We start from the raw sequence: 9,778 nt of genomic DNA, 5'->3' as shown, positions 1-9,778 counted from the left end.
TTGTTTTTGAAATTTGTTGGTACTGCGATGAAGTTCAGACCCAGAAAAGTACGATGCTTTTCCCTGTGAAAAGCAGGTGAAATTCTGAATTTGGTATCTTTTATTCCACTTCCAGTATTAACAGTCACTGCTCATGGTACAATGACTTTAGAATAACAGAAGTTAATGTGGCTCTTTACTCCCAGCTTCTCCCCAGGGTACCTGGCAGTTTCTCTCAATCTTCTGGTTGCTTTCTTAAAACAGCTGGAACTTAATTCCGAAAATACAGAAAGACAACATTGTCCTACAGCTTTTAATTGCCAGTTAAGCAGGTTTCAATTTATGAATCCATCTCGTATGTGATTAAAGTGGAGTTTTGTGGGTATTTTTTTTAAGGCTTTTAAACACTGTGAATACTTTTCCACATTACTTACCTGAGTAGGGAGGGTTAATCCCACACTCCCCAGTCTCCTCTAAGGCACATCACCCTCTTGCATAGTGGTTCGTAAACTCTGTGCATTAGATCATGTGGGAGCCTTAAAAAATTCTGATGCCCAAGCACACTCTGAATCCATCAAGTGTAAATACTTTGGAGAGTGTGAGAATTAATTTCATGTGTCAATTTACCTGGGACATGAGGTGCCCAGATATTTGATCAAGCATTATTCTGGGTGTTTCTGTGAGGGTGTTTTTAAGTGAGGTTAGCATGTAAATTGATAGACTGACTGAGTAAAGCATACTGTCCTCCCTAATGTGAATGGGCCTTACCCAATCACCTGAAGACTTGAATAGAATAAAAGGGCTTACCCTCCACTGCACAGGTGGGAATTCCTCCTGCCTGCCTGCTTTGAGTAGGAACATTGTTTCTTTGTTTGTTTTTTCCTGCCTTCAGACTTGAACTGAAACATTTGTTCTTCCTTGATCTTGAATCTTCTGGCCTTCAGATTGGAATTTATACCATCAGATCTCCTGGGTGTTCAGCTTGCTGACTGCAGATCTTGGGATGTGCCAGCTTCCATAATTGTATAAGCCAATTCCTTATAGTAAATACCTTATAAAATATTTATATATATATATATGCATATATAATTTTACTCATGTATGTATAAAGATTTTTAAATATATCTTTATATACATATATACATCATATGTACATTTATTTTGTGTGCATATATATATAGTCATGTGACTTTATGTGGCCAACGAAAGGTGAGAAGTTATGTATGTCATGTGTATATCATGCAAAAGCCAAAGGGTGAATCTTCCTATTGTCTTTCCTCTCCTATGATGATCACAAATGTTTTAGGGACAGGATGCTCAGTGAGTCTGGTTCTTGGAATGAAGATGATGTGGAAAAACAGTGAAGATGACATGAAATGGAGCACAACAGACCTAGTATAGAGATGAAGCATGAATGAGATATAAACATTTTTATCATGGGTTTTCTGTAAGAGTTTTCAGCCTTCTGTTAACACATACATACACTACCCAGTCTATAAACTCTGGGGCCATTCTGCCTCTGGATTTACTGTGATGTGAGATAATATATTTTCTTACAGACTAAAGCATTTGGATCATGTTTCGCGGGCCTCTCACTGTTGTGGCCTCTCCCGTTGCGGAGCACAGGCTCCGGACGCGCAGGCTCAGCGGCCATGGCTCACGGGCCCAGCCGCTCTGCGGCATGTGGGATCTTCCGGGACGGGGGCATGAACCCGTGTCCCCTGCATCGGCAGGCGGATTCTCAACCACTGCGCCACCAGGGAAGCCCTGGATCATGTTTTTTTGTGTGTTCGCATCTGTAATAATTCAAATTGTGCACCAGGAAAGCTCCTTTCATTTCTTCAAACTCTAGTTATTGTCCTGTCTTCCTTGGGCTTTTCCTCATATCATAGGACAGCATTATCCTTCTAGTTTTTGTTACACTGCTATATATATATATATTTCTCATCACATGCATCAGAGTGATTGTTAATCTTATTTTTACATCATCTACCTGCTAGCTAACAAGCTCTCCAACAGAAAGATTTATGTCTTTTCTATCTTTATTTCTCTGGCATCTAGATCAGTATCGAGCAGTTAAAAAGGCCCAATACACATTTTTTTCTGAGCTAAGTCAAATAATCTTATAATGTGGAAAGGGTAATTCTCTCACTTATTTATAATAGAATTGTCTTCAATATTTCATCTACGTACATTGAGAATCACATAACACAGTGTTGTGATTTTGCTTCTACAATCAAACAGGATTTAGAAAGCACAAGAGAAGGAAAATTTATTGTCTTTATCCATATTTTTCTCCCTCCTTTGTTTTTTCTTCCTTCCGGATGTTACAAGTTTCCTTCTTTCATCATTTCCTTTTGTTTTAGAGAACTTCCTTTAGCTATTCGGTTAGGGTAGGTCAACTGGCAAGACAAACTCTCTTAGTATTCTTTCATCTGGGATGTCATGACGTCCTCCTCCGCCATCCGATTGGCATCAACTGATTGCCTTTCTCATTCAAATTGTGGTTTTCCTGGGTTTTGGTATGATGAGTGAGTTTCCTATTGTATCCTGGACATTTTGTTTGTTATGTTAGGAGACTCCTGATGCTATTTAAATCTTCTATTTTAACTTGTAGTCACCCTGTTCAGATTTAGCATCTAGTTTCTGGCCTACTTCTATGGGTTTCAGCTCTAATGACAGTTTAGTTTTCATAAGATTTGCAATGCAATTCTGGCCTGTTTTGCTATCCTGGCGCTGCTGGGTCTCCTGTTCAATTCCTACTGGTGCTGAAGTAATATCTTGGCTCATCTTCTGCCAGGGGGTGGATGAGAGCCAGAAGATGCTGGGCCTGGGTTTCTTATGCCACTGTGTGGAGGGCAGGAAAAGCTGGGCTCCAATGACACTGCCTTGAGATAAGCTGTGTGTCAGCTTATCTGCTAGGGTGCCTTTGTGCAGCAATGATGGGTTGGCCTTTGGGGGCTTTGAAGCTGCTGCTTCAGGTAGGGTTCAGCCAGCTGGTGCCCTAGCTATGGAGCAGGTGCTAGGGCTTCTCCTCGGGAAGCCAGGTCTTGGACATGCCCTTTCTTGGCATCATGTGAGATAGAAGGAAAACCTAGGAAACTCTCGGTGTTGTCATTCCTCACGTCCTGAGTTTCCTTGCCAGCCCACCTTTTTCTTTCCACCTCTTTAAATCCTTTTATCATCGTCTGTTGAATTATTTCCAGGGCATTTAGTTGTACTTAGAGGAAGGAGGGGGTATACGTTAGCCTATAGTATCTTGTTCCAGAACTGGAAGTCTCTAAGTGCTTTTATGTATTAATTTATTTAATCTTCACAACTTCTTTGAAGTAGGGTAATATATAATCTCTTATTTTCCACATATGATAGGTTAAGGAAGAAAAACGAAAATTAATAAGATCCTGCCAAAGACACCAAGGAAGAAGAATATATAAGTGAAATATATACACATATATTTTTGTGTAATCATGCATGCACACATGCGCACACAGAGTTATAACTATGATCTTGAATAGATTTATAGCTATAGTGCCTACTTTAATCACAAAATAAAGCAATTTAGAATGCAGGAACAAGTTTTTAGAAGTTATTTTTATATACTTTTTTGAACAGCATTATGATTCACATTTTATTTTTCATAATTTTTCATTATGTTGTTTGGGAAACCATACATGGAGATATTTTTCTGTTGTGTTATCTCATAATAACAATGAACAGCACACAGCTTTATGAGTTGATATTTCTTTTTTTTAAAAATAAACTTATTTATTTTTGGCTGCATTGGGTCTTTGTTACTGAGCTGGCTTTCTCTAGTTGCAGTGAGCGGGGGGCTACTCTTTGTGGAGGCACACAGGCTTCTCATTGCGGTGGCTTCTCTTGTTGCGGAGCACGGGCTCTAGGTGTGTGGGCTTCAGTAGTTGTGGCATGTGGGCTCAATAGTCGTGGCACATGGGCTTAGTTGCTCCGTGGCATGTAGGATCTTCCTGGACCAGGGCTCGAACCCGTGTTCCCTGCATTGGCAGGCGGGTTCTTAACCACTGCACCACCAGGCAAGTCCCTGAGTTGATATTTCTTACACAACAAGATACAAGTAGTCAGAAAGTACTAAAGTAATATTTCTGGGTTTTCAGACACAGCATTGTATTTATTGAATAAACTTCTTTGTTTATACTTAGAGATTCTTCTTTATATTATGGTTTTTCCTAAATTTACAGACTTGTTTGTCATTCATGTCTCATCTGCTGTAGAATTTCCATGTTGTTTTGGTGGGAAAAATATTCCTTTTGTCTTATGTAACTAAGGAGAGTGTAGCCCAAGTCATGAAAGAGAAATGAAATAATCCTATTAATATGAAAAGAAGGAGATAAAAAGGGTTGGCTCAAGTCAGATTATATTCACCCCAGTGATTCTCTACTAAATGTTTGTATGTTGTTTTTGCATTTACCATCTTCCATTAAAAATAATAGCCATAATGCGAATAAAAACAAGAATACATTATTTTACAGTGTATATAGTTATTTCAGATTCATAGTTTGCATTTCATTAACATGAATTTCCTATGATTCATGAATTAGTGAGAGGCCTAGGGCTTTGGACCCTGGCTGCTGGGGTTAAAATCCTAGCTCTACCCTTTTCTAGCTGAGTGACGTTGGACAGGTTACTTAACCTTTCTTGGCTTCATTTTCCTCATCCCTAAGGTAACATGAGCAAGTTACTCAACCATTTTGTCCCTTAACTTCCTCATCTATAAGATGATACAGTTTTCCAGGAGGATTAAACGAGGAAATGAAGTAAAACACTTGGAATAATGCCTGCACATAGTAAATACTTAATAAATGTTACTTATTGTTATCTCAATTTTATACATGAGGACCATCTGGTTCAATAGATAAGCACATGCAAGAAATGGATATGCAGCATATCTTATACTAATTTATTTTACAGTAAAATGAAATGAATTTAAATTTTCTTTAAATGCTTTTGCAGAGTTGCATTTCAGAGCTCAAGAAGTAGAGCATAGATAATACAGAGAAAGACATTTACTGCTTGTCACAGAGCAGTCACTTTGGAGCTCAGAGCTCTTATCTTTACAACTTCCCTCTGAATTTTAACATAACCCTTGAGGAAACTATGACCTCGTTCATTGAACAACCACTTCTTTGAACTAAGGCCAAACTGGACCTGCCACACTTTTTTATATCACCAGTGAGCGAAAACTGATTTTTATATATTAAACTTAGCAAGTGATTTGATGATAGAAAACACTTATTTTGGACCCCAATTAAATGAATGTTATCCCCCCAAAAAGAATTCCATAATTCTCATTAGTAGATCTGTATTATAAAAATTTGTAATCAATAGTTACATTTTAAATTACATCAGCAAAACAATTGTGGAAATTTGTTTTCTTTCTTTATTGTGTTAAGTGTCTTCATAATATCCCTGATTTTGCCTATTGGCCTTCAAAACCTAAAGTACTATCTGGTTCTTAACAGAAAAAGTTTGCTAACTCTTGGTCTAAGACATAGATGTGACTATTTTGTATGAGTAAATGGCTTTTTGACCATCAGGCAGGTATACACTTTGAATATTGCCTCTGTTAATCAGATTTGATTTTTATCTAAAATATATAATATTTAGCCTTGGGATTTGAAAATATTTGAGTTTATGTTAGATGACAGGAAATTTCTTTGTAATTTTAGCGTGATATTGTGACCCTGTATGAGAACAGTCAACCTTTCTGAAATTAGCAGGAGCCTGCAGATGTTGTGATGGGCTCCTGCCCCCCCTTTCCCAAATAACACAGAAAAATTTTTTTCTTCTGTGAAACTCCAGGAGGCATTTTTATTTTATTTTTATTTATTTATATATATTTTTAATTTATGTTTATTTTTTGGCTGCGTTGGGTCTTCGTTGCTGCACGCAGGCTTTCTCTAGTTGCAGAGAGCGGAGACTACTCTTCGTTGTGGTGCACATGCTTCTAATTGCGGTGGCTTCTCTTGTTGCAGAGTAAGGGCTCTAGGCACGCGGGCTTCAGTAGTTGTGGCTCACGGGCTTTAGAGCACAGGTTCAGTAGTTGTGGCTCACGGGCTTAGTTGCTCTGCGGCATGTGGGATCTCCCCGGACCAGGGCTCGAACCCGTGTCTCCAGCATTGGCAGGTGGACTCTCAACCCCTGCGCCACCAGGGAAGTCCCAGGAGGCATTTCTAAATTTAGTAAGTCAAAAGATTAGGCAATTTAAAACTATTTTTACAACTGAATTTTCTTTTCCTCAAAGGCTAATTTCTTGTAAATTTATTTTAACCTCATAAAACTATTAACATTTTTGCTGTTTATTTTCCCTTGGGCTTTTAAATGTTAATGTGTTTTTTAACCTGCATCACTGAGACATCTTTAATGTCTCAGAATTAAAGGAGCTGAGACATACATGGTGAGGAGCTCAGGGTCTGGAACCAGATATTACTTAATAAATATAGTTACATTATACTGAGAACTGGGAAGGATCTATAGTTCAACTGGTCTAATCCCAACATTATATAATTGAGAAAAACTAAGTCCAGAAAATCTAAGTGATATATCCAAAGCTTCCCAAGCATTCCCACTTAGCAGCATATCCAAAATTCAGATTTTCATTTTCATTTCACTAAACCGTCAACAGGATATTTTATTATGCCACTGGAAAACCAACTCCACCTCTTCAAAAGAGTGTTATGGGGCATAATTATCAGGAAACTAATTGTATCCATCTTCCCTCTTTTGTTCCTGATCTTTCCTCTACTCTTAAAATACCTTTCCCAGGGTTTCCCAGGGCTTAGCACAAGGAGCTACTTGATCATCGTAATAGTTAATTGAAATATCTAATCTATTCTCACAATACAAATATTTTAGAAATGTTCACCTCTGAGTAGTAGTAGTAATGATGAAAATAATTATACTGCCCTTTATTTAATAAATAAATACCTAACAGCACAATACCTCTATACTAGCATAGAGGTATTGTGCTGTTAGTTTGACAGATATGATTTTAATCTTCCTGATAATCATGAAAAGTAGGCATTTTTATTCCCATACATATGAAATGTTAAACTGGAAAGAATGTAGTGAATTTGGTACCTGGCTGAGACATAACAATTAGAACAGCTTGCTGAGATGGAAGCTCCTTCCATTTCTCAAGGCCATTTCTTTGGAAAATGAGCCTAAATTCTTGTTACCTCTGTGGGGCTGCCCATGAAAACATTTTGGTGCCCCCTAGAGGTTATCAGGAATGTACACTTGTCAAATGCCAGGGAATGGGAAGCTGAAGTCAATTCAGCAGGTGCTACCTATCATTCATTGCTGCCTGAGTCTCCAAACTTAGATACAACCACAGAGGAACTCTAGAGAGCTGTGATTCTCCAGCTTCAGTGAGTATCAAAACCACTTGTCAGCTTCTTAGAACTCAGGTTTATGGACTCCAGCCCCAGAGTTTCTGATTATGTGCTGAGGTGGGGCCTGAAAATGTGCATTTCTAACTATAATCCCTGGTGTTTCTGATGCTGCTGGTCCAGGGACCACACTCTGAAAACCACTGCCCTAGATAATCATCTCAAAGTTTAAGCTAGCTCCAGAAGTTGGTCCGGTTTCAGTAATCGGGCACAGCTACTGTCAGTCCTAGCTCTCCCCTGCTCCCTTTAGATGATGTAAACAGTGTGTGCAGAGAGATGTGGACATCTGTATGAGGGTGACAGTTCCTGATGCACTATAGATTCCTTGATCTCTGGGAATTCCAGAGACTCTATAGGGTGGGTGTAGGAGAACCAGTTGAGGTATGAGGTCAGAGAACTCAGGTTCTGGTTTCAACTGTGTCATGTAATCAGACCTGGCTGAAGACGAATGTCCTCACCTGAACACAAATAAAATAGCAACCATCTATAATTCCACTGTGGTTTTAACTCTATCAAATAGCTTGGAACCTAGGAGGTATGAAACAAATTTTAATTAAATCTTCATCTCCATGATGTTATGGTTCCATATTTATATTTCCAATATAAAAATATTATAAGAAAAATTATGTAATTAACATGAACACATTTTGCAACAATGGAAAATAGTAACATGAAAGTAAAATCTACAGAATTATTCTGTAAGTTTCATGAATTCAATCAATGCTATTACTGTTATCTAACTCTGTTTTGACTCATATTTACCTATTTTTCATCAGTTCTCCTTTCTTATTCCTTTTCCCCATGTATCCCAATTTCACCAAATTTTCCTCCATAGAAAATGCAAATTGAGAGAATGCCTTCTCAGTTTTGTTTCATTTTGTTTTTTTACTGTATGAGTGTTTAAATGTCTACATTGTTTTCTCAATCATTCTAGCAACTGGATTTTTTTTCTCAAGGTAATAGGGGACTTGAATGTTGACTCTAGTGAATTCTACTTCTGTTTAATCCAGGTCGGGATTTATGGAGAGCTCATGTGGTGACAAAAGGGACCACAGAAGATTTGCTTCAGGATGGGTGTAACAGAGTCAAAGAGAAATTCAGAACTCATTTGGGAACAACATAATCTAGAAAGAACTAAGACCTAGAAGTTAACGTTCCTGAAGCATGTGAAGCCTCCAAAAACATACTGAAATAATACTGAAGGAATAATATATCTTTTTGAATGAGAAATCTGGTCACTCATGTATAAATTTCCCTTGTTGATGACACAAAAAATTAATACGCCATGTCTCTCAGAAATTAGTTGTAGTCTTCCTTTTTTTCTTAATGAAATCCACTGGACATATCTTCTCTTTCAAATTTGTATCAAATTAAAAAATGTTTCTGTAGGCTGTGAATGTTATTTTTGGCTCTTTTCTTGGTTTTACACAGAACGGAAAGGGAGCCAGAGAAGGAATCAAACTTGAACTCATGTCTATGACTTGCATTGTGCAATGCTATAAATAGCATGACTTGTGAATATTTGGAATGCAAGATATGCTTTTGCAAGTAAAATACAGAACCATGATTCTATGTGGTGGATGAAGTTGAACATAAATACTCATATCTTGTTGCTGACAGGGTATCAAAGTTGTGGAATTAGGTTAATTAGTGTAGGGGTAAACATACTTCAACCACATAATTCACTAGTACAGACTAAAGAAATTCCCTTGGGGTGTGTGCGGTGGGGAGTGATGGAAGAATCTTTCATCAGTGATAGGTACTTGTTCTTCCTCTCATTTTCCTTACAGGTAAAATGTGACTCTGGCTTCCACTTTTTCTTTCTTAAGGAAGTTACGTAGCAGACCTTTAAGCTAAAATCTAGAAGGACAAATGAGTTAATGAATGTTAAATGCTTTTGAAGTATTTAAAAGAACAGAGGACTATTAAGTCTGTGGCATTAAAATGAGTACTCCTCAGAGTTCCAATTCAGTTATCTAATGGGTACCCCGTCTTTGGAGATGCCCTCACAATGGCTTTAAGTTTTCCAGAGCAGGCAAAATGATATAGGTAGAGGTAGCCATTTTGCAAAGATATTTCCGAAAATGTAAGTAGGAAAAAAGTTATTGGGAATATGGTAGAAATTTCAGATTGAGGATATTCTTGTGGCAAAGAAATCAGTCGATTTTCAGAGCACCTCCTGTGTGTCGGGCATATTGTAAGATGCTGGGAATAGAAAAATGAATTGGATGGGTCCTCTTGCCTTCAAGGGGGTGACAGATAATTACACAAATAATTATCACACTGTCAGACTGGTATTAGGCTGGGGACTTGCACAAATTCCTCTCAAACCGGTGAAAGGTGGAATGGAAGCAGGAAGAACGAGGTGAGGCGTT

This window comes from Kogia breviceps, chromosome 6, assembly GCF_026419965.1.
Source record: "Kogia breviceps isolate mKogBre1 chromosome 6, mKogBre1 haplotype 1, whole genome shotgun sequence".
Classification (NCBI taxonomy): Eukaryota; Metazoa; Chordata; class Mammalia; order Artiodactyla; family Physeteridae; genus Kogia; species Kogia breviceps.
This window is presented reverse-complemented; position numbering follows the sequence as displayed.